The sequence below is a fragment of the Nicotiana attenuata genome, unplaced genomic scaffold (assembly GCF_001879085.1).
Source record: "Nicotiana attenuata strain UT unplaced genomic scaffold, NIATTr2, whole genome shotgun sequence".
NCBI classification, from domain to species: domain Eukaryota; kingdom Viridiplantae; phylum Streptophyta; class Magnoliopsida; order Solanales; family Solanaceae; genus Nicotiana; species Nicotiana attenuata.
In genome coordinates, this window is record NW_017672468.1 from 38,415 (window position 1) to 63,566 (window position 25,152).

At 38.6% G+C, this 25,152-nt stretch overlaps 1 long non-coding RNA gene across 1 annotated transcript; it reads left to right on the forward strand.

The window, feature by feature from the left end:
- The first annotated feature begins 1,604 nt into the window (after positions 1–1,604).
- Positions 1,605–6,321, forward strand: LOC109213332. Its single transcript, XR_002065993.1, has 2 exons — positions 1,605–2,038; positions 6,025–6,321. It is a non-coding gene; the product is annotated as an uncharacterized LOC109213332 (long non-coding RNA).
- Positions 6,322–25,152: the final 18,831 nt, after the last annotated feature.

Below are 25,152 nucleotides of genomic sequence, written 5' to 3' on the forward strand. Positions count from 1 at the left end.
CGTCACAAGTCATTGACAAAGTCAAACTCTCCCGGCACGGAGGAATCGATTCCGCCCATTTAGGACGCATTCGCTGCGACCCCGACGAGCGGAGGGACTAACTGTATGGGGTCGAATTTGACCAACTACGTTCTTCAAGCCAGCACGACCGAGCAATTGTGCGTAAGCCCGGTTAGAAGAGCGACCTATGAGCAACAAGATGGACGACTCCACGACCACGCTGGCCTCTCCATAATATGTACTTTATTTTTTGCCTTTTTGTATTCGAGGAAGGATCCTCTATTATATAAAGAGGATCTAAGCCTTGTAAAAGGGGGACTTCGGATTATTGAAAATACAATCTCTCTCTTCTCTCTCTCTCTAACATTATCTCTCTTATCTAACAGAAGTTTATCACTTTCTCTCATCAACTTTGTTTATCTTATTTTTATCTGATTCTATATTCAAGATCATCCTAGGGTTTATTATCTTCCACTACGATTTACCCCTTCATCTACATTGATTGATTTGCTTAAAAAGTATTTAACCACTTTTGGGCAAAACAATATTGCTAAGACTGTACTCTTTCACAGGCCACACAATTTGTTATCTGAACTATCTTATCTATCATCGAAACGGAAGCTTTTCTTGAACCCTACTAGTGATCCTTTTTTCTTATCCAAAAGTAGTTTACCCTTATCCAAACCCTTCCATGTACCACCACCACCAACCACTCGCAGATTTTCTCGTTAACTGAGTAAACACATAGTTCACATCTGTGGTCTCACCATCTGGGGATAAATCATGGAATATATCACATGTCTTCTTGTTACCATACAAGTCTGCTTGTCGAATACGATCTCTTTGAATAGACTGACCACAAACAAATTAAACTTTAGTAGATAGTTTATGAGTTCCTCATCAATAGGCCAAAACCTGAACCCCATTGAGTTATTACTACTTCCACTAGTGTTCATCATCATCATTGTGAGCACGTAATTTTGCCCCATATATAAAACTACTTCTAAAAATAGTTCAAAAATAAATTTAATTACTTTTATAGAATTTTAGGAATTTTTCTTTTGGTTTGCATTTATTTGCATTGTTCATGCATATTTAGAAATATTTTAAATCATAAAAATCATCAAAAATATTTTATCCTTCATTTTGTGTGTTAATTGTATTTAGGATTTAATTGCATTGTTAGCATTTAGTTGCATACTAATTGCATCCTTAAAGCACAAAGACACAAAATTGCTTTAATTATTTTTACCTTTCTGGTTTAGGTTTAAGTGATTAGTTAAGTAGTCAATTTTTAGGTCAAGTAGTTAAAAGGGTTAATTGTGTGAAATAAGTGCAACTAGAGTAATATATGTGAAAGTGGTTGTTTGAATAAATGCAAAAAGCAGAGGATGAAATGGGTATGCCTATGTTACATTCAAATTGGGCCCAGAATTTTGATGGCCCAATTCCCTCCAACGTCCAACCCGCCCCAATTCTCATTTGTCTACGTGGTCCATTCTCTTAATAAACCAAACGACACCATTTTGGTTTAAGCAATCCCAGCTCTTCATCTCCGTTGATCCAATGGTCAAGAACTGACCTTTCCATCCCTTAAGAAAGTCGGAACAGACCCCCACCCTAATTAAATTCATCTCTCAAACCCTTCTGCTCTCCTCACTATTCTGCCACCGCCGGAAATCGCTCACGGCGGCGGCCAACCACCAAACGATCCCAAATTATCACCCTACAATCCCCAACCCCTCCTCGGTCTGAATCTACTACCCGTTTCCCTCAAATCCTTCTACATCACCTCGAATTATAGATCTAATATTCCAGAAAAACCTAGTTTAACCCCCTTTCTGATTTCTTCGTTAAATTTAATTCGTTTTGATTCGAAGCTTGCATTGATCGATTGCTCTTGACGAGAGAAATACATTAATGTTAGTTTTTGCTCATTTCAAAGTCGCCGGAGTCCATCCAAGTTGCCGCTGACTGTGCCGAGGTGCCTTTCTTCCTTTTGCGCTGTTTCTCTGGCCGGCGATGAGGTCTCCGATTGGTATTCTATTCCTTTCTTTATCTCTATTTTTTTATTGCTTTAGATTAACTATGTGTTTAGTTGATTACATTAATTAGGTTCACTTGGTAAACTGGTTCAGTGTGCTGAGTATTGTTGTTTGAATTTCTTTTGTTAGAATTCAGTTGAGTGTAAAATGTCACGACCCTAAACCCAACCCGGTCGTGATGGCACCTTCTCGTGAAGACAAGGCCAGCCGACACACTTTCAATCCTCTCTAAACAATTAATAATAAAAAATACTCAGTCTTTAACATGATGAAAATCCCAAAAATAAGTAGTGAATAGTATAATTTGCGGAAATAAAAGCCAACACAGCCCGACATCGGGGTGTCACCAGTCATGAGCATCTAAAACAACCCTAGAATTCTGAAGTCTAATCCTCTTCTACATAACTGAATCAAAAAGAACTAAGATAGAGGGAGAATGCACTGGGCTGCGAATCGCCTAGCAGCTACCTAGTAAATCTCCGAAGACCTGCTGGAACTATCAACCCTCAAGAGCAGGACCTGTAGCGCCCGAATCTGCACACAGTGGTGCAGGGAGTAAAGTGAGTACTCCAACTCAGTGAGTAATAAAAATAAATGAAGACTGGGAAATATAAAATCACGTAAGGCACAACATTAAGCTAAAAGAGGCTCAACACAATCAGTAAATATAATTAAGCAGTGAAATCTCATAAACATCCTTTAAACAGTTAAACAATATACCGAAAAAACAACTAAAAAGGTAAACACATAATAACTGCCCCTCGGGCACAATAACAACAGAATCAGCCCCTCGGGAAATATCACAGAACAATACCAGCCTCTCGGGCTATGTCTCATATTACAATGGGTACCCGCGCTCACTGGGGGTGTACAGACTCCGGGAGTGGCCCCTTACGGCCCAAGCGCAATATCAATCCATCTCGTGGCATCATAAATAGGCTCTCGGCCTCATATCAATCTCAAGCCACCTCGTGGCGTGCAAATCTCAGGCCCTCGGCCTCATTAGTATAATCAATATATCACTGTTGCGGCGTGCAACCCGACCCAAAGTATCCTCACAACACAGGCCCTCGGCCTTACTCAGTCAGAATCTCATAAGCCCCTCGGGCATCAGTAAAACATGAAGCTCAGCTCAAAATATCTTTAAAAATATCGTTTAATGTGTTTAAAACAGAATAACATAGCTGAGTTTTGAAAATAGTGAAAATATAGCATGACTGAGCACCAATATGAAATCAAACAGTGAGGAAAATATCATTTAAAATCCCCTAAGGGTTCAAACAGTTAGCACGAAGCCCATATATGGCATTTAGCCCAACATATAATAATATCAGACAATTAATTGTCAAATACGTAGTAAAATAGTCATTTGGGATGGACTAAGTCACAATCCTAACAGTGCACGACCCCACGCTCGTCATCTAGCGTGTGTCTCACCTCAACATAGTCGAACACTGTGAAATTCCGGGGTTTCATACCCTTAGGACAGCATTTAAAATCATTACTCACCTCAATGTGGCCCGAAATCTAGCTTGCAATGCCTTTTGCCCTTCGAATCGCTCTCCGGATGCTCCGAATCTACCAAAATCAGAACGTAACCATTAATTTATGCTAAAGGGACGAAGTCCACTCGAACATAATCGAAAAGCATCACGAAATCCAAAATTACCAAAACCCGACCCTCGGGCCCACATCTCGGAATTCGATAAATTAACATCATTAGATTCCTTATCTCCCCACGAGTTCATACATATAAAAAGTTCCAAAATCCGACCACAAATGGTCTTCCAAAACCTCAAGCAAAGGCCTAGGTTTCTAAGCCCTAGTTTCTCAACTTTACCTTTAATTACAGCTCTAATCCATGCATTAACACCATAAAAACGAGTTTTCATAATCCAAAACCTTACCTCAATGATGTCTCCTTGATTTCTCTTTTCAAAATCGCCCAAAGCTCCAAAATTCGTGTTAAAAAGTGAGAAAACCTTCTGAAAATCGCTAAGGAACTAACTTATATTTTCTGTCCAGACATTTCCGCATCTGCGGTCATTTCACCGCATCTGCGGTCTTGACCCCGCATCTGCGGTCCTCACTTAAATCCACTTCTCCGCATCTGCGAAGATCCAACCGCATCTGCGCCACCGCAGGTGCGGTCAAATATCCATTTCTGCGGTCCCAGCCCAAACGCCCTTCTGGCCACTTCTGCGGCCCATCTTTCGCATATGCGGCGCCGCACCTACGGTCCCCAATCCATAGGTGCAGAAATACCAGAAGCAGCACACTCAGCAGCTGCAACAATTCTTCAAACTCCCCGTCAACCATCCGAAATCAACCCGAGGACCCCGGGACCTCAACCAAAAGCACAAACATATCCCATAACCTTATTCAAACTTGTACCAATCTTCAAAACACTTCAAACAACATCAAAATCACCAAAACTCATCGAATTCAAGCCTAAGGTTCTAAATTCTTCCGCATTCCGCTTTTGATAAAAAACCCAACCAAACCACGTCCAAATGACCTAAAATTTTGCACATACATCCCAAATGACATAACAAAGCTACTACAACTTTCGGAATTCCATTCCGACCCCTATATCAAAATCTCACCTATCAACCGGAAAATGCCAAAAACTCAATTCCGCCAATGCAAGCCTAAATCTACTCCGGACCTCCAAAACACATTTCGATCATGCTCCTAGGTCCGAAATCATCTCCCGAAGCTATCCGAACCATTGAAACTCACATCCGAGCTCTCTAACACATTGTTGACTTTTCTAACTTAAGCCTTCTTAAAAGAGACTAAGTGTCTCAAACCTCCGCAAAACCTTTCCGAACCCGAGCCAACCAACCCGATCACATATAAAACCGATAATTAAAGTAAATAGAAGCAGAAATCGGGAAAATAGAGCGGTAACTCATGAGATGACCGGCCGGGTCGTCACATAAAAGAAGTTTGGGCCTGTTTGATCGGCGGCCCAGTGAGTGTGAAGGTCCATTTCGGTGTGGCCGACCTGTTGGTACAAGTCAAGGTCATTGGTTTGGTTGAGTGGAGATTGGCAGGGAATAGGAAGGTAGTTCAGGTTTTTAACTTGAAAGAATCTTTTTGTTAACTGTTGTAGGGCCTTGTAGAAGAGGGCAAATGGATCAAAGTGTAATAAAATAGTAAAGAAAGTTAGGTGTTTAGGGAATAAGGAGTGAAAACAGAAATAGAAAAGGACTAAAAAGAATTTTAATAACCGAAAGATATTGAATTCTGTTCTATATAACAAACTGCTCCTTGTCTCCCTCACACATAGGGATTCACACAGACTCTTACACACGCAACTCACACTAATAACACATTCACTCTCAATACACTCTGTTATCATTCAGTCCCCCTTCTCTCACGCAACTCTCACCTGAAAGAAAAGGTAAAAACAATTTTCTGGATTAAAAAATTTGAATTCCAGATCTGAACACCAAAAACTTTAAAAAACAAAAACAAAACAACCAAAAAAAAGGAATCAAAATTGTTTCTGATTTCTAGTCAATTGCTGCATATTTCCGTATTTTTCAAAGTTGTTGAGTTGAAATTTGCTGCTGCTGTATGCTGGAACTTTGCTGAGCTCTATTTAAATCTGTTTTTGGCCTTTGTTTGGTTTTCTCCTAGAGCTTTCTAGCCTTGAACTGGTAAGTTCATACACTCATGTATTTATGTCTTTCCTTGAATGACAAGCTTCTGATTTCTTTGAAATTTAGATTGATCTGTTGAATTCTCATGTTAGCATAACAACATGAACTGATTTGCATCCATTGTTTGCTATATTACTTGAGAAATAGACATAAAAGTAGACCGTGAAACTATGAGTTTTTCTCTGTTACTGATTCTCTTATCTCATGATTTGATTAAACATGAATTCTAGACTCGACACATTAGTAATATTTCGTTTAAGTGATCTTTAGTTGTAATTCATAATGAGAAAAGGCCACTATTACAACAGATATGGCGGTCGTTCATGGATCTGGCCATTAATTGGTGAATTTTTGTAGACCTCAAAGCCAAAATATTTTATTAGATGTGTTTGGAGCCACTGTAAATCGTTTTGCTCAAATAGAAGTATAAATTTTCATGTTGGGACTGTAATATAAATTTTGGACATGAGTGTATTGTATTATGTAACGTAGTTAAAGTAGATGTTAAAATCTGCTCAATTCAGGATGTGAACACAAGCATAAATGTAAGGATGATTATTGTAGTTGATTTTATTATGTTTGGAATTAGAGTTAATTTCTTTCAATTTAGAATAACAGCTGTTTGAAAATCAATGGCTACAACTGTAATAAGAGTAATGTTTCAACTCTGATAGGGACTAATTGTGGGCCTGAAGTTAAGAGATTTGGAGCCCATACCGAGTTTTTGATAATTCACTGGCGTAAAGGCTAAGTGAGCCTGCCACTTCCAAAAGGTTTTGATGCGCTGGGCCTCATCTTAAGCCTGATTTTGACTCACTTGGACCTGTTGGAGGTCCTAGTGTTAGCTTTTAATTAAATTCAAGTTTGTGCTACCTTTTTGAAAGTAATGATACGTTGTTAATAAAGAAGGTGTGACGAAATAGTTTAGGCTACAGTTCATTCCTTCTCTCATTTTTCACATGATAATTGTTTGATGAATTTATACTAATTAGCTATTTATTTTCTTATGGAGCAATGTCATTTACTGTACAGTTGATAGGCCAGTAAGAAAAGAAAGTACAAAAGAATGCATTTCAATACTCGTTTATAAGAGTGGAAACGTCAGTGGAGATATAAGTCTACACTTGGGGTCTAAAATCACAATGATCTTCAGTATCTACATATTTTCTTGATGGAGCAATTTCTAAAATTGTGGGCCTTTACGTTTAATCCCAAAGTTTAGGAATTTGAACCACTCATGAACATCATAGTTTACTTTAGACGCGCTTTTTTAATCTACTATCATGATTATGTACACGTTCGCGTGACTTAATTATGATTCCCAAAATAAATCAAGGTACACGTTTGCGCGATTTTGGCCAAACACTCTTAATAATAATAAAGTGTTATCAATTGTGTACACGTACACGTGACATGATTTTTGGCACAATAAACCAAACGGATTCACACATACGTGATCCGTTTCAAAAGATAATTCCATAATCTAATAATCAAGTAATATAAATGCCATAAAAGGTAAAACGCACGTAGGTTCTAAAATACGTAATTAACAGATAATCAAGCCAAATTATGATGATAAAGCGACCGCGCTAAAATTGCGGAATCCGGGAATGCCTAACACCTTCTCCCGGATTAATAAAATTCCTAACCCGGTCTTCTGTGTTTCGCAGACTTTAAACAGAGTCAACTTTTTTTATTGGGATTCTAAAATAAACCGGTGACTCGGAACTCCGTAATTAAATAATTTTGAGTGGCGACTCTTTTAAATAAATAAAATAAATAATCCCTTTTCAACATCACTTAAATTGGAAAAATTCATTCCCCGTAAAAAGGAGGTGTGACAGCTGTAGTGACTCTGCTTGGGAACGAACCCAGAATCACTGGTTTAGGGTTCAGAATTTGAGCTTGTAATGTGATCTATACTTGGCTTCTTGATTGTTGATATTACTATGTTTGTGGGCCTAATGTGCTAATTGCTGCTCATTTATTGTTTTGATATTGTATGAACTGTATAAACTGTCTTCTTACGCCTCCCTTCTAAGTCTTCTGAATTTATGGTGCACACGTTCGCATGACCCATTTTTTTGTTAGAGGTCATACCAATTAGAACGAAGCTGGGTCAGTAACTAGGCCGGATAGACTTTTGTGCTCCCGGTACATTTCCCCACCTCGGGTCAAGCTGTCCGCTTGGGTAAGCCATGTCTAAAACATTCCCTCCAGGATTTAAACCTAGAATAACATAGCCTCATGCCGGATTCCTAGTAGGAACGTTTGTTTCATCACGTGTATTTGACTTTGGGGACTCAACACATGGGTTGGATCCGTACCTAAAATTACAAAACCATCCTGATGCATCTTACATGCTACTTGTGCTTTTTGTTTGATCTATTCTGCATGTTGACCGGTTTCTAGAATAGGGATAGTTGAAAAAGAAGAAGGAAAGAAGCAAGAATGAGAGGTAGGAGAGAGAAAATTCATCTGGTTTTTTAAAAATCTCGGTATTTGAAAAGTCCCGAAACACTGCCGAATTTTTGGGGAAAAAAAAAGAAATATCATTTCAAAATGAGCTAAATTTTGTGTGTGCCATGTGTCACACCTCCTTTTTTACTACACCCCGCAAGGGGTGTAAAGGAGTTTTTTCAATTAAAGGACAATCGGAACGGGATTTATTATTAAGATTCAGAGTCGCCACTTGGGAGATTAATGGTGTCCCAAGTCACCGGTTGAACCCCTATCCGAGGAAAATATGACTCTGTTAACAGTCCGCGTACCAGAAATCCGAGTAAGGAATTCTGTTAACCCGGGAGAAGGTGTTAGGCATTCCCGGGTTCCATGGTTCTAGCACGGTCGCTCAACTGTTATATTTGACTTATTTATTTGACTTTAGAACATGTTTTAACCTATGTGTTTTTGAACTTTGAACCGCTTTTATTATTATTATTTTTAAGGAGAATTGCAACGTCGTGAAAACATGTCTCGAACCACGTCACATAAATGCACCCGTGGTTTTTGACATGTTTCAACTTTGTTGAGATTTGGATTTGGGTCACATAAATGTGCACCCGGGTTTAGGAAGGTAATATTATTAAATGCCGGGCCTACAGGAACTAGCGTATTATTAACTTTGCGGGAGGCCATGAAATTCGCTAAATGGCACGCCCCGAGGTCTAAAATATTTTTATGTAAGTATTTAAAGAGGGCCACGCAATTCATGGTTCTGTTTAGCGCGGCGCACCTCATTTTTATTTTAAAAGGCAACCTAGAGCAACTACAATTTTCTATTATGTATTGTCTCTAAAAAAAAAAGAAAAAAAGGCCCTAATTAATTAACATTTCCACTCAGTTAAAACTTGAAAGGGTGTGGGCTTCGGAAATCAGCCCAAAGAGGAGGGGTTTCCGCCCTATTTCATAAGGTTGGCCAGTCATGGGCCTTTCCGGTGTGTTAACAAAGCTGAGGCCCAAATTGATTAGAAACAAGGTGCCCAGCCTGGATTCATGAGCGGGTCCTAGACCAAACTGGACTCAATCAGAATTTACAGTCTCTAATCCAATTCAGATTGTTCAAATTGCATACCATGAGTTTCATGACAGGAAGCCAATTAGTTCTACCAAATTAACAAATGCTATTTTTGCTGAATTTGAGATTTATATCCCAATTTGTGTTTTTAGATAATGAGTTGCTACCAGTACTCACTGAGTTCAAAGACCTAATCAGGAGGCAACTTATGTTTGTATTGGAACCTTAAACTCAAGGGCTTAAGAAACGTATATTATCTGATTTCAAACTAAGTTACTGAGATCAAATGCGAAAGCAATGCCTTACTGCACAGATTTATTGAACCAATACTACATATATTTATTTGACCTAAAGTTAACATGGAAACGAACACACTCACTGATTTCAACATCAATCTCGAGTTCACAACAGTTATACAGTTTTTAAAAGTTAAACTAGCACAAGGAATTGGATCACACTATTTTATACTAATACTGATATAGAAATGAACAAATTTTGAGTTTAAAATCCAAACCGTCTAGATTAATTTACAATAGTCTATCACAAGTAAACAGTTTAAATCTACAACACAAATAAGCATCACTTTCATTTCATCTTCAACTTGCGATCTACATCAAAGGGAAACTAGGATGTGTACCTGGAAAGCAAATGAAATTTAAGAGAAAGAGATGAGTCAGCCGTAGTAGGTAGACAGAATCAGCAAGGAAATCAACAGCACAAGGTCAAATTTGAATCCAAAAACAGCCTCAAAAGCCCAGAAGTGAAGAGAGAAGAAGCAGCACCAATGAATTGCTCAAAATAAACTCGATAGAACCCAGCAAACTTAAAATCGAACCCAGAAATACTTCTGCCAGTAAATACCCAGAAAACAGCCTAACTAATACCCAAAGTAACTTGAAATTGGATCTCAGAACACTAGGAATTGGAATGAACAGCTAACTCGCAATCAGTCTAAAATTTCGATGTAACAACACCCATTTTTTGAAGTTTTCTCTTGTTTTCTACTTTTTGTTTTTTTTGGTTTTTGAAGATTTGGAATTTGAAATTCGAATTTCAGATTTGAAACTTGCAGGACACTTTTGGGGGAAGTTTTAGAGGCTCCAAAACACTTCTCGCTTAAGGCAAAGAGGACTGCCTTTTATAGGCATAAGGGAGGGCAGCCCTTAATTTTCTAGTTTCTTTTCAGTCCCTCTTTATTTTTCAGTTTTTATTCATTCAGTCCTTTATTTACTGACTTATTGCCCAAGTTATACCACCTATTTTCTAAACTTCAAACTTAAAACCCACTCTAGAAACTTCTAGGAAGTTCCTTTTCAGTTACTACAATATTCTCTTATCTAAAATGCCTAACTTGCCCTTTATCTAAGCTGAAATTTACCCAAACTAACCCAACTTCTTTACCTCAGTTAACAACTATGGTTAAACACTAAAAGGGACTAACAATTCAACTAAGTCCGAACAAACTCCTAAAGTTGCATCAATTATCCTAACCCATTAATCACAAATGGAGAACAAGGTTAACTAAAGTGCTAATCCTAACTAAGCTCAATTACTACACAAACCACCCATTCAAGGAAATTTAACTATAGTCTAAATATCAGCTACAACCAAATAAAGCTTAAACAAAAATTAATCTAACTAATCTGATTAACAATAGAAATCTTAAATGTATTAAGAGCTAACACAGCAATGAACCAATCAATTAACATCAAACAGAGCCTAATTGAAACCAATTATGAAGATCAAACGAACAAAAATCAAACATTCAAAATGACAGTTAAACCTGGAATCCTACTATTGAAATCTACGAGCAAATTACTAAAATAAACTAATTATATGGTAAAGAAAAATCAGAACCCTCAACTGAAATCCTAATTCACCACAACAATAACAAACTCTGAATAAAAACAAAACAATAATAATAATAAAAAAAATAACTGAAAACAGAGAAGAAAAGAAAAACTCACGGATTCACTGTTATAAGCCTTCCTCTTGACTTAATCTCGAAATTGGCATTTTTATTAATGTTATAGGTTTATTTTGTTGAAATAAACATATAACATTATTAAAAAAAAATCAACCAAGTGCAGAAAATTCCAAAACAGCATCGAGACTTGAAAACCCTAGATTCGAAAGTTCGTGAAGATCCAGTGGGATTCGAAGGGAACAAGTTAAGGATTTAGGAAGAGGGTGGTGAAAGGAGTGTGTGGTGTGATTTTGGGAAGTTTTGGGTAACTTTGCGTTTTGGACCGACACTTCAAACTGATATTCGAAAAGCTCGGTGGTGATTCGAGGGAAATGAACCATGGATTAGGAATGAGGGGAGTGAGAAGGTCTTATGGTGTTACTTTGGTGGTGGTTGGTGGTGTTTATGGTGGCGCCGCCATGAGGAAGGCTGAGGGATTTGGGGCGGCCATTGCTAGGGTTTCTGGTTAGAGAGTTGTGGTGAAGGAGACGAGACGGGGGGGTAGGGGCGGTGGGGACGATCGGACAATTATATGTTTAGTGGAAGGGGCTTCTCAACCGTCAGATCAATGAACATAGACGGTTGAGATTGGGCTTGGGTGAAACGACGTCGTTTGGTGTGTTAAACAGAGCTGGCCGTTTGGACCGGGTTTGGGGCGTTTGGGCCTGGTCCGGGGGTGTATTTGGTCCGATTTTGGGGTCTCATTTGGGTGGAGACACACCTGGCCCAAATTCGGGCCTTTTTAATTCTTTTTGTATTTGTTTTCTTTCCTTTTCTCTTCTTTTTTTTATTTTTTATTTTCTGATTTTATTAAATGCAAGATTAAAAATGAAAAATCCAAATTGACTCTAAAATTATACTAATTAGTTTATAATTCCTAATTAAACGCAAACTAAGACAATTAAAAGTATAAATGCAAAAAACCTCTTTAAAGTAACTTAACTACTAATTGATCCTAAAGTGCGAAATTAAACTCTAAATGCAAATGTCAAGTATATATTTTTGTATTTTTCATTAATTAAAATGCACAAACAAAATGCAAACAATTATCACAAAATATCACACAAATCCTCAAAATTGTAAAATAACGAAAGAAATAATTTTGTTTGAATTACTGGAATAACTCATATAGGGCAAAAATCACGTGCTCACAGCTGCCCCTCTTTGCTCGGGAACACGAAGATTTTCCGTGCAAAGATAAGTGAGCGGATTCGAGCGATTTTTGCCTGTTCGAATACTCCGTGTGAAGCATTTTTGAAAGATTTGACCGCACCCTGCTTCTGAGGTTGCCTACTTATCCTTGGCTAAAAAGGAATCAGGTCAGTGTAGTTCGGGAAGGTTTGGTAGCTGGGACTACCAGGAGTTGTGATTTCACTGCTGTTGCTGCTGCTACTGCTTGCTGACCCCCTTATTACACCGTGTCAAAATAAAAAGAAGCTAGCCTAAGCTATTGATGCAATGATGAGAGTAAAACTCAGTTTTTCTGCCCTAGTTTGCACTAAAATAAAGAATATTTTCTGCCCCAGTTTGCACTAGGAAGATTTGTGAGTTGTTAGCAAAATAAAGACACCTAAGCTATTGATGCAATGATGAGAGTAAAACTAAAGACTTGACTGGAATGCACGATCCTGTGAGTAAAACCAAGGACATTTGACTAGCAAATTCATCAGACTAGGTCTTCTATCTTAGGAGAAAGATTCATCAGACTAAGTTTTTGATCCTAGGAGAAAGTTCATCAGACTAGGTCTTCTATCTTAGGAGAAAAATTCATCAGACTAAGACATCTATCCTAGGAGAAAGTTCATTAGACTAGGTCACTTTTGGTATCTTAGGAGAAAAATTCATCAGACTAAGATTTTGATCCTAGGAGAAAGTTCATCAGACTAGGTTTTCTATCTTAGGAGAACAATTCATCAGACTAAGATTTCTATCCTAGGAGAGAGTTCATCAGACTAGGTCCTCTATCTTAGGAGAAATATTCATCAGACTAAGATTTTGATCCTAGGAGAAAGTTCATCAGACTAGGTCTTCTATCTTAGGAGAAAAATTCATCAGACTAAGACATATATCCTAGGAGAAAGTTCATCAAACTAGGTCACTTTTGGTATCTTAGGAGAAAAATTCATCAGACGAAGATTTTGATCCTAGGAGAAAGTTCATCAGACTAAGATGTCTATTTTAGGAGAAAAATTCATCAGACTAAGATTTAGATCCTAGGAGAAAATTCATCAGACTAGGTTTTCTATCTTAGGAAAAAGATTCATCAGACTAAGATTTAGATCCTAGGAGAAAGTTCGTCAGACTAGGTCTTTTTGTTATCTTGATATCTTAGGAGAAAGTTTCATCAGACTAAGATTTTGATCCTAGGAGAAAGTTCGTCAGACTAGGTTTTCTATCTTAGGAGAAAAATTCATCAGACTAAGATTTAAATCCTAGGAGAAAGTTCATCAGACTAGGACTTTTCATCTTAGTAGGAAAAAATATGAAAAGCAATGGCGGCATTTTATGCACGCTAACATGACAGGCAAGGGCGAAGATTGGAGAAACTTCCCTTTTGTCGGCTCTCCTCTTCTGCCTTTTCTTTTCTTTTTTTTCTTTTTTTTTTCTTATTGTTGAACCAACTTTCTTGCACCGCTTTGTTCCTGTTTCAAACAAAGAAAACTTGTGAGTTTAAAATGTGGTGGTTAGTTTGTGGCCTTGAACTTTGAGGCCGGCTGCTTCTGCATTTGCCAAGATGACTGATTTCCACCCGAAGACCTTGCTTGTTCCCGATATCCTCTACTTGTTGCATTGCATGAACTGGCATTCCCCTAACCCTTATGTCTCATATGAATCCCAAAGCACGTCTATTGCTCCCACTTCGTGTACATGATGTTCTTTTCTTGACTTAACCACTGGCCTCGGCCTTGAAGTTTATTGTTCCTTCACTCGCCTTGATAACTGATTCTCACTTGGAGACCTTGCTAACCACTTACGTTGTTACCCTTAACACAGAAAATATCTCTGATCCGTTCACCAAACACCCTCCATCTGATATGTACCAGACCTTTCGTGTTTTACCGAAAATACCTTTGATCCGTTCACCCTAAACCCTTCATTTGTTGCGTTTGTTCATGAATTGACAAATACCAAACCTTTGCATTTCACAACGATCCCAAGGTATGTAGATTGTTGCCAACTCAGTGTGCCTGCTGTTTTTTCCTGACTTATGACGATTTGATATGCTGGCCAGATCCTGTTTTGTTCAATTGGAAAGCTGGTGGCAGATTTTGAAGCCATTTCTCACTTGTTATGACCAAACAGACTCAGGAAGAGGGAGTAAATAAGACAAAAGGAACAGAGTAAAGGATAATGGAAAGAGATGATTCCGAACAAGAAAACTACAACGTAGAAACCTATTGGATGTGGATACCGACTCTGATGACCTTGACATGCACCTGCAGCCTATTCTGTTAAGCAAATCTGATGTTCAGCTCTTGTTGTACCTTTTCGCCGTGAAACTAGGCTTCAATGCTCCGCTTATCCGATTTGAATCACAATCCTTTTTCGACTTGTAGTGCCCGAAGGGTTTTCACCATCAAACCTCTCTCATTTTGGGTCTTTCTCTCATCTCACCGTCGCCTTATGGTACCCGTGAAGGTTTTCACCAATAAGACACTCTCATTTTTGATTTCTCTCAGCCTTCATTGCCTTGTGGTACCCGTGAGGGCATTTATCATCAAGACTCTCTCATTTTCCCTTTTTCTGCTTGGACCGGAGTGTTATTCATAGCATAAATCTCCTCTTTTTGCTCGACTTGGCATTCTCTGAAGACTCAGAAGGTCTTTCTTTGGACCGTAGTGCAGGCTTTTGGACGGGGTTAGAAAGAAAGGGTATCAAAGGCTCAAAACAATTTGACGTGGGTTTAAAACTACAACTTTCGGGATCAAACCTCTTGCACAACCACAACTGCTGCCCCAGTTTCTTTCTTGGGGGCTTTTGGATTTTTATTTGGTGTGACTGAACCTCAGAGAGAGGCTGCCTACGTACCCTTTCGGGATCAAGTCAAACGTAGTTCAGGTCATAGAATTTCTTCGTTGTTGCGATCTTTCCTTTCTTCCACTTCTCCTTTTCTTTCTTTTCATTTCTTTTCTTTTCTTTTTCTTTTCTCTTATTTTTTTTCTTCTTTTCTTTTCTTTTCTCTTCTTTTTCTTTTCTTTTCTTTTCTTTTCTCTTCTTTTTTTCTTCTTCTTTCTACTGTTTTTTCTCTTGTTTCTCCTCTTACTTTTTCCCCTCTCGGGCTTACGAGTTTTATTGTTGATTCCGAAAGAGGGGTATGCAAGAAAATAACCGAGGCTCAAAGGGGTACCAAAGGTATAAAGTGTTTGGATAGCTAGAACAAAATGCCTTCGTCATTCCAATCTCCTAAAAACATGCCAAGTACAAACTACATAATTAAACAAACATGAGGAAAGGGGTAACATCTTTTGATTGCCACCAGAATTACTAACCATATCCACACATTTGCCTTCTACATTTGTCAATTACCCAGCACCATTGGACAACAATCTCCGGTACCACGAACGACCCCTTGTAGACTTGGGGGGCAAAACTTGCCTTGGTTTCAAACCGATGTGGCATGATGCATTTCAATAGTATTTCTTTATGTTCCGTCTGCCCCAGTTTTCACACAATTTGGGCTCGAACTGATCTCAAAAATGCCCTTGCGTATGTCCCTCAAATGTCCTTAACATCTTCAACATTGTTTCATTGCTTCATTACTAAACTGACTTTTAAAACCAGGCTGAGAATTATTCGTGCATGTCATATGACCAGAACCAGCATTGAAAAAGAATTGTAAAAGGAGAAGAAAACTAAACAAAAATGACTAAAAATGGCAAAAAAACAGAGAATTGCATTAGACAGACGGTGAAAGGGCTTAAACAAACAAAACAAACTACATAAACTGGGGTCCAATCCTAAAACAAACCTAGATAACATTGACATGACTAAAGAAACTAGAGCATGATGAAAGGATAGAAGGGTTTGAGTCACAAGGACAATATCCGGATTTACAACCCTGAAAATACCCGGACAATAGAAATGACACCAAACTAAGCCACTTAGACTCTCTTCAGCTAGCCAAGAAATGGAACATCTTTCCAATTACCAAGCGCGGCATCTTAGTCACTGGGTTCCACATCAATATTAACAACTTCAAGATCATCAACTTCATTCAGCAAGTTCCCAAGAGGATTAGCATGCTCCCTGTCACTTGTCATTGATCGCAATTACCCCTTCTTGAATCATTCTTTCTATTTCCCTTTTCAAAGAACAACAATCGTCAATGCTATGCCCTTGGACATTAGAGTGGTACATGCATCGTACAGTAGGATAAAAGCCTTTTTGCATGTGGTCTGGAGTATAGCGAGGAGCGGCTCAATCAGGCCAGAATGCCTTAACTTTTCAAACAAGCTCGTGTAGGATTCCCCAATTGGCGTGAAACTATTCCTTTCCTCTGTTTTCTTCCCTGCCCCAGGTTTCGAGGGTTGTTGGGTGCTCGGAAAATGTTGTAAAGGCAAGGAGGCATTATGCGGCGCTGGTGCTCGCCTAGGGAGTGACCTGATGGTTAGACATATGACCGGACATTATTCGGAGGATAATACCGAAGTGGATTATGTGGAGCTCGGGGATAGGTTTGGGGTTGGGGTCGAGGTTGGTTGTAATATGGTGATGGGCCCCTGGACCAAGCTCTTGATTCAACTACTGTAACATCTTCTTTCTTTTTCTTTCTCAATACCCCTCCAATGCCGCTCTGGATAGCCTGGGTAGTTGCCTTGATTGCTGAATAGCTTATGATTTTGTTGGATTTAAGCCCCTCCTCTACCATACTTCCCATTTTTACTACCTCGTTGAAAGATTTTCCTAATGCTGACACCAAGTGACCATAGTAGGTGGGCTCCAAAGCCTACAAGAAGTAATCAACCATTTCGCTTTCTTTCATTGGAGGATCGACTCTTGCCGCTTGCTCTCTCCACCGGAAACCGTACTCTCTGAAGCTTTCCCCGGGCTTTTTTCTCAATTTTAGTCAGTGACAGACGGTCCGGGACCCAATTTCGAGATTATACTGAAAGTGCATGCAAACGCCTGGGCCAAATCATCCCAAGTGTACCATCGAGCATGATCCTGTCGAGTGTACCATTCCAAGGCCGCACCATTTAGACTTTGACTGAAGTATGCCATTAATAACTCGTCCCTTCCCCCAGCTCCTCTCATTTTGCTGCAGAATCCCCTTAAATGGGCCACCGGATCACCATGTCCATCATATAAGTCAAACTTGGGTAGCTTGAATCCTGCTGGCAACTGGACATCGGGAAACAAGCACAAATCCTTGTAGGCCACACTGACTTGGCCACCCAATCCTTGCATGTTCCTGAAGGATTGCTCCAGGCTTTTTACTTTTCGAAACATCTCTTCCTGTTCCGGATTCTTAAGTGGCTTGTCAGTTTCCATCGGGAGCTCAAAGTGAGGGGTGTAGGAATATGGCTCAGGAGCTTTAAAGGTAGGCTCAGGAGGGTAGTACTGGCTGTCGTGAGTTTGAAACAATGGCTCACTGGAAGATCTTTGCAATGTGGCAGGTGGAGGCGCCACAAAGACAGGGGTGATTGGTGGAGGAGGGTTTTGTTTGGGTAGTGGAGCTTGGGGAGGATAGGAGGTGGTGCCATAACTCTGTTGGTAGAAAGGGAAAGTTGGCGAGGAATTCACAGTAGGAGGCTCCTGGGACTGAGCCAAAGGTGGGATATATGCTGGATTGGCGGGATAAACTGGCGCCGGCTGACCCTTAGCCCAGGGCCTGATGCATCTCGGCCATCTGCTGCCTCAACTTATACATCTCTTCCCTCATTGCTTTGACATCTACCACGTCTACCTCTTTTGACGGGTCCATGATACTGGTATCCGATTCTTGGCCTGTCATGTTCAGTTTGTTTTTTGACCGGGTGTTGTAGGAATGGGTTGCCAGGATGCCAACCAACTAAACCACCTGCCTGGGCTCATCATCAACAACAACTTTGTTAGTGGTTAGAGCATCAACAAATAGATAGCCGCCCTTTTGGGGAATGAATGCACCTAAGCAGTTAACCATTTCTGTTATGACTTCGCTTGGTTGCATGCGTCATCCTGGCTTTCATTTTTCTTTATTTGCCATGCCTTTCCTCTCATTCTTCCCTCGTGTTTCCCATTGTTTGTTTCTTGCCTTTCCCTCTTTTCTTTTGCTTTTCTCTCTTATTTTTCCCTCTTTTCTTTTCCTTCTTTTTTTTTTGCCTTGGTTTTTCCTTGTTCCTATTCGCTCCTTTCCTCAAAATTGTTTTTCCGCTCTTTTCTTTCCTTTGCTCCCTTTTTATTTTCTCTTGTTTGCTTTTGTTTGGTTTCTTGTTTTCTTTTTGTTTTTCTTTTTTCCCTCTTTTGTTTTTCTTTCCCTTCTTGTTTTTTACCTCTTTCCTTTCATTCTTTTCTTGTTTTTCCTTGTTTTTCATTTAGTTATGGTCGAATCCTATGGAGATAGCCTACGTATCACGACCCCGCTTGAATCAGACCGAGCGTAGTTCTTACAAACAAATGCGAAAATAAGGAAACAATTTTTTGGGGAATTTTTCTCAATTTTTCATTAATAGCAACTGCGATTACAAAAGCTACCAGACTATTTGTTTTTCTTTTCCTCAAAAAGGGGAGTTACACAAACAGACTCAAAAACAAAAATACAGACTCGATTAACTAGGAATACATCAAAGGTTCAAACCGTGGGGCCCGCGGGGCATCACTCGGCATCGCCACGGGCCTGCGCAAGTTGAGAAGGTTTCAATGTCAACTGGGTCATCCTGGACAAGGAATTTTAAGGAAAAGTGTGACTTATTTAAAGAAAACTGACTATTTAATGACTTATTTTGACTTTAAAAGAAAAGTGGCTATTTTGTGTAAAAAAGTTTATTTAAGGAAACAAAGGCTCGGTAAATACGGCCTTTCAGCACTTCCGGGAAAGAGATTTTAAGGCTGTGCCCGCAAACCATTTTAACATGACTCAGGGTGGCTGTTCTTGCAAAAACAGCCTTCCAGCGCCCTTTTGGGGACATTCGGCATATTTTAAACAAGAATGGCGGCACCTGACTTATTTTGACAAAAAGTTAAAGTCTTGGTATTTTTTGGCTATTTTTGAAAAAGGGTGGTTGGACCCGATGAGGGTTGCCTACGTATCTCACATCCGGTGAGAATCAAACCTGCGCAGTTCGGGCAAATAAAACTAGCTATTTTCGAAAACTAAACTCTTTTTGGTTTTATTGGCAAATACACTATTTCTGAAAGCAAGACTCTATTTTTATATTTTCTTTTTCAGTGGCAAATAAAACAAACTAAAAACAAACTCTTCTTCTTTTTTTCTTCCATTTTTCTGAAAAATCCGGCAGAATTTCGGCACTACTTGGACATTGGTTTTTCTAATATAGGTAATTAACTCTCTACACTGCTATTTCTCTTTTCCCTTTTGTGTTTTTTAATTTTTCAAAGCCGGTCAGCATGCATGTCCCAAAACAGATAAATGCACAAGTAGGATGCATCAGGATGGTCCATTATTCCGGGTACACCTGTCCTAGACGGACCCAACCCCTGTGTTGAGTCCCCTAAGTCATATGCACGTGATGCAAATAAGCGTTCCTACTAGGGATCCGGCATGAGGTCAAGTTATTCTAGGTTCAACACCTAGGTATATGTTCTAGACTATGTACCCGAGCGGACAACTCGAGTCGAGGAGGGGGCTACGTACCTGTGACCCGCAAGATCGTCCGGCTTAGTAACTTGTCCGAGCCTCTTTCTTATTTCAGGGTATGACACTAACAGAATAGGGAGTCTCAACCAGTAAGCACATCCCCGGAGGTGAGAAGAGAAGGGTCTCGACACAGTTTATATACAGTTCAGATACTATCAAAGCGGTAAAGCATTTAGCACATTTAGCAGGAAACATGTAGGAAACTCAGATAAAGCCAAACATAACAATTATTCTTAGCTCGAATTCTTAAACCCTGAACCAAAATTCTGGGTTTGTGTCCCCAGCAGAGTCGCCAGAGCTGTCACACCTCCTTTTTACCTACACCCCTGGAAGGGTATAATAAAAGGAGTTTTTCCACTTAAAGGACAATCGGAACGGGATTTATTATTAAGATTCAGAGTCGCCACTTGGGAGATTAATGGCGTCCCAAGTCACCGGTTGAATCCCGAACCGAGGAAATTATGACTCTGTTAACAGTCCGCGAACCAGAAATCCGAGTAAGGAATTCTGTTAACCCGGGAGAAGGTGTTAGGCATTCCCGGGTTCCGTGGTTCTAGCACGGTCGCTCAACTGTTATATTTGGGATTTATCTGATTTCAAAACATGTTTTAGCTTATGTGCTTTTTAACCGTAAACCGCTTTTATTATTATTTTAACGAGAATTGCAACGTCGTGAAAACGTGTCTCGAACCACGTCACATAAATGCACCCGTGGTTTTTGACACATTTCGACTTCGTTGAGATTTGGATTTGGGTCACATAAATGTGCACCCGAGTTTAGGAAGGTAATGTTATTAAAATACGCGCCTAAAGCGACTAGCGCGTTGTTATCTTTGGGGAAAGCCGTGAAATTCGCTAAACGGCCCATCCCGAAATCTAAGTATTTCAATATAATATTTATTGAGGGCCCCGCAATTTATGTGTTTTGTTTGGCAAGGCTCGTCTCATCTTATTATTTAAAGGCCATCCTAGAGCAAGCTATGATTTTCTATTTAATTTGTCTCTAAATAATCCTAATTAATCATTTTTATCAATTGCTATTATTTAAAGTGATCAAGGAATTTGGGCCTCAAGTTCAAGCCCACACTTGAACAAGAGGCAAACCTCTTAATTCAAGCATGCTACTTAACTAGGAGGCCCAAAACCTATGTTGTAAATGTAATCCCATGATCTTAACATAAATCCCAACCTTCAGCATTTTTGGGCTTCAAATTTAGCCCCATAAAAGGAATTTTCAACCAGCTTGGTAAGAAACTGTTTGGTAATAGGCCTGCGATCAGGCCTAAATGAGAGGGAAAAACTGTTTGACACTAGGCCTTAAACAGATTCAGGCCCAGGTCTGATTCAAACTGAAGCAGTCACCTTTGGGCTTCGAAAAGGTGGCCCAGGCCTGTAGCATGAGGCTGCCAGGTCCAAACACAACCAAATATATAAACATCCCATCTATCAATTAAGTTCACAGCTATTCTTTAATGGAGGATTGACTTAACCTTCAAATATTGATTTTTATCAGGCAACCTCAAACCTAATTATCAAAGAGACATTCAACTCCTAAATTTCGCCCAATGTAAACCAAATTAATACATTCCCTGGACTGTTTTGTATGATTTAAACCTGTAAATGAACTGTTAAGCTATTTCTGTATTTGAATACACAACAAATTTGATTTAACACTAATATGAACAAATATCCATTCTGAATCCAGTTTTGAATTCATAACTCCTTTTGAATTTAACTGTGCATGGACATAACAATTACACCTGACTTAAACGTACTTAATGCTTTTCATAACACCTTAACACTTTATTATCTAACACATGCATGTTTATGGTTTTAGCACCAATTTCAGGCTGGTAACAGATTCTCAACACAAAAATGAACTCATATGAGGGGTCAAGCTATATTATGGCTAGCACTAGATAAAAGCTTCAGCTAAAGACCAAAATCAAAACACACTGAGAATCTAACTAGTGCTACTACACTGAGAATCTAACTAGTGCTACTACACTGAGAATCCAATTATACAGTCCAGTATACATACAAATCGAAAATTAAACTATGTCTAAAATCTGTTAACTATTAACATGCAACAGTCTAACAAGCACAATCTAAGGAGCAAATAGGCGAGTATTTCCATTTCATTTCCAACTTGAAAAGCTACACCGAATCAGATCCAAGGTGTGTACCTGGAAATTGAATTTCAACAAGAAGAGATGAGGATCAGCAGCAGATCAAGCAGTTAGCAGAGCAAATAGCAAGTCACAGCAGCAATTTTAACCCAGTAACAGAAGTACAACACCAAAATGAACCCAAAATAACTCGATTGAAACCAAAAACCCACTCGAAATTAATCCTAGCAGATCTCCGAAGCTTCAGCCACCAGAAACAAACCAAAAAGCTTTGAAATAACCCCTAAACGACTTGAAATTGAATCTAGGACCAAACTAGACTTGCAATCAATCTAAAATCTTAATGTAACAGTAGATTTTTGGATTTTCTGTTGTTTTTGTTGTTTTTTTTTTTGGTTTTTGGAGGAAAATAAGATCTAAGAGAAATTTTTGAATTTAAAATTCAAATTTGAGCTGATGAATGCTTGTGAGAGTGGGGGAGGGGGGGGGGAGGGAATTTTCAGAGCTACTAAACTTGTGAAAGAAGGCAGGGGTACTGCCTTTTATAGGCAGAATAGGGGAAGGAAGCTTCTAGATTTCACTCACATGTTTTCCCCCTCTTTTATTTTCAGATTTTATTTATTAGTCCTAGAGTTTTGACTTGTTGCGTAAGTTATTACACTAAACTATTGCAATATACACTAAGACCCTATTCTAGAAGAGTCTAGGGTGTTCTAGTTTGAACTACAGCATTCTAACCCCTTTTAAGTGCCCAAAATACCCCTGGATACCCCTGAAATTGCTAACCTAGGCAAACCCAATTCTCCAACCCTGATAATTGGTCAAGGATTGACCATGGTTAAGCAAAGATCTACCCTACTCAGCTATATCCAAACAACTAAACGAACAGTAATAATAAACAAACTACTGATTAAACTAGACACTGAAATAACAACAAAATAAAAATCGAACATTGACTAAACAGGGTCGCCTAGAAAATTGAAGCCTATACTTAGTAGAAACACTGAATTGAAACAATGGCATTCATCGAAACCAAATTAAACTAATCAGAAATCAAAATCAAAATTAACTAATCATTGAAACAATCACTAATCAATAACCAAATTATGAAAAACTGACCTGTTATGAATTAAAACTAACCTAATACGAATAGACACAAATCATGTATAAACTAATTAAAACCTACAGAAACATACATGAATGATTTAAACAAAGTTTAAACAAATTTTAAGATTCAGATAATAAAAGAAGAAAAAATAAAAATAAAAAAAAACTTACTCATGCTAGTTTGAACCAACTGAACTCCGATTCGAGCCCCGGAATGATGTACACGCGTGTTCTTCAGTAAAAACAAGCGAACACATTATCTCGAGACTTGACTCGAGCTCCAGACTCAGGAAATTGGGAAAATTCGAGGTACTCAGATTTCTAGGGTTCTGCCCCTTTTTTTAAAATTGAAATTCGAAGCATTGGAGGGGGATTCGAGCAAAGACAGACAAAGATTTGAGAAGAGGGAAGCTAAGAGAACCCAGGGTGTTATTTTGAAGCGGTTTGGGGAGTGGCGCCGCCGTGCACAGCGGTGGCGGCGCTAGGGTTTGAGTTATTTGGAGAGTTGGGATGGGATTTGAAAGAAACCAAGGCTAGATTCGGACTGGGGAGACGGAGAAGAGGCTATGGTGTAATTTTGGAGGGTGTTGGAGTTTTGTCGCCGGCGGAGACGATTTCTGGCCGGCGGCCTATGGCGGAGAGTGGCAGAGACGGTAGGGATTAGGGTAGTACGAGGAGGACGAAGATTTGGTCTCTAATGTTGTAAAGGGTGTTATTACACTTTTATGTAAAATGTGTGAACAAATCTGGACCGTTGGATGATAGGCGATGGACGGCCTGGATTTACCTGGGCCAAAACGACGTCGTTTTGTTATTTAAAAGGGCAGGCCGGGTTAGTTTTGTGGATTGGGCTATTTTGAAGGTTTTGACTTGGGCTTTTGGGAATTTTGGCTTGGGTTGCACGAAATTGGCCCAAACATTAGCCAACCCTTGCTTTTTATTTCATTTTCTTTTATTTGTTTTCTTCTTTTCTTTTGTATTTTATTTATTTTTTGATTTTTGTTGAAAAATCAAAGACCAAATTGACTCTAAAATTATATTATTTAATTTTCAAAATTAACTAATTTCTAATTCTAAACTAAAACTTAAGACAAATTCTAAAATTGAAAGTAAAAATGCAAAGAACTATTTTTTGTCATTTTCTTTATATTTTGTTTTGCAAACAACTTAACCACTAATTAATCCTAAAATATGAAATTAAACCCTAAATGCCAATGTCACGTGTATTTTTTATATTTTTTGTATGAATTAAAATGCACAAATAAAATGCAAACAATTAACAGAAAATAACACAAAATTCACAAAATTATAAAATAATGAAAGAAAAATCATTTTGTTTGAATTTTTTTGAATAATTCACTTAGGGCAAAAATCACGTGCTCACACCATGTTTCCCCTGTTTTGTCAAAACTAACAGAACTACGCAGGTCTGATTCTCACCGGATGTAAACGTAAGCAACCTTTATCGGGTCCGACACCAAATTTTCAAAAAAATCCAAAAATATTTTTTAAATCCAGAAATTAAAAAAAATCTAAAAAGAAAAAAAGGAGAAAAAACGAAAAGTTGAATTCAAAAAAAAATATTTTCGTTCTTCTTCGGAAATTTCAAAGAAAAGTCAGAAATCCAAATTATTTCCTTTCTACTTTAGAAGTCATTCTTTCGGAAATTCAAAGGCAAAAAATATCAAAATTCAAAAATATTTTTTTTTCTTTAGAAGTATTTTCTTTCAAAATTTTTCAAAGAACAAATCGAAAATCCAAAAATATTTTCTTTCTTCTTTAAGAAGTCTTCTTTTCAAAATTCCCAAAGAACAAATAAAAAATTACCAAAAAAAACAAACAAAAAAATCTTTTTTTTCTTTCTTCTTTAGAAGTCTTTCTTTCGTAAATTTCATAAAAATTAAAAAATTGAAGTCCAAA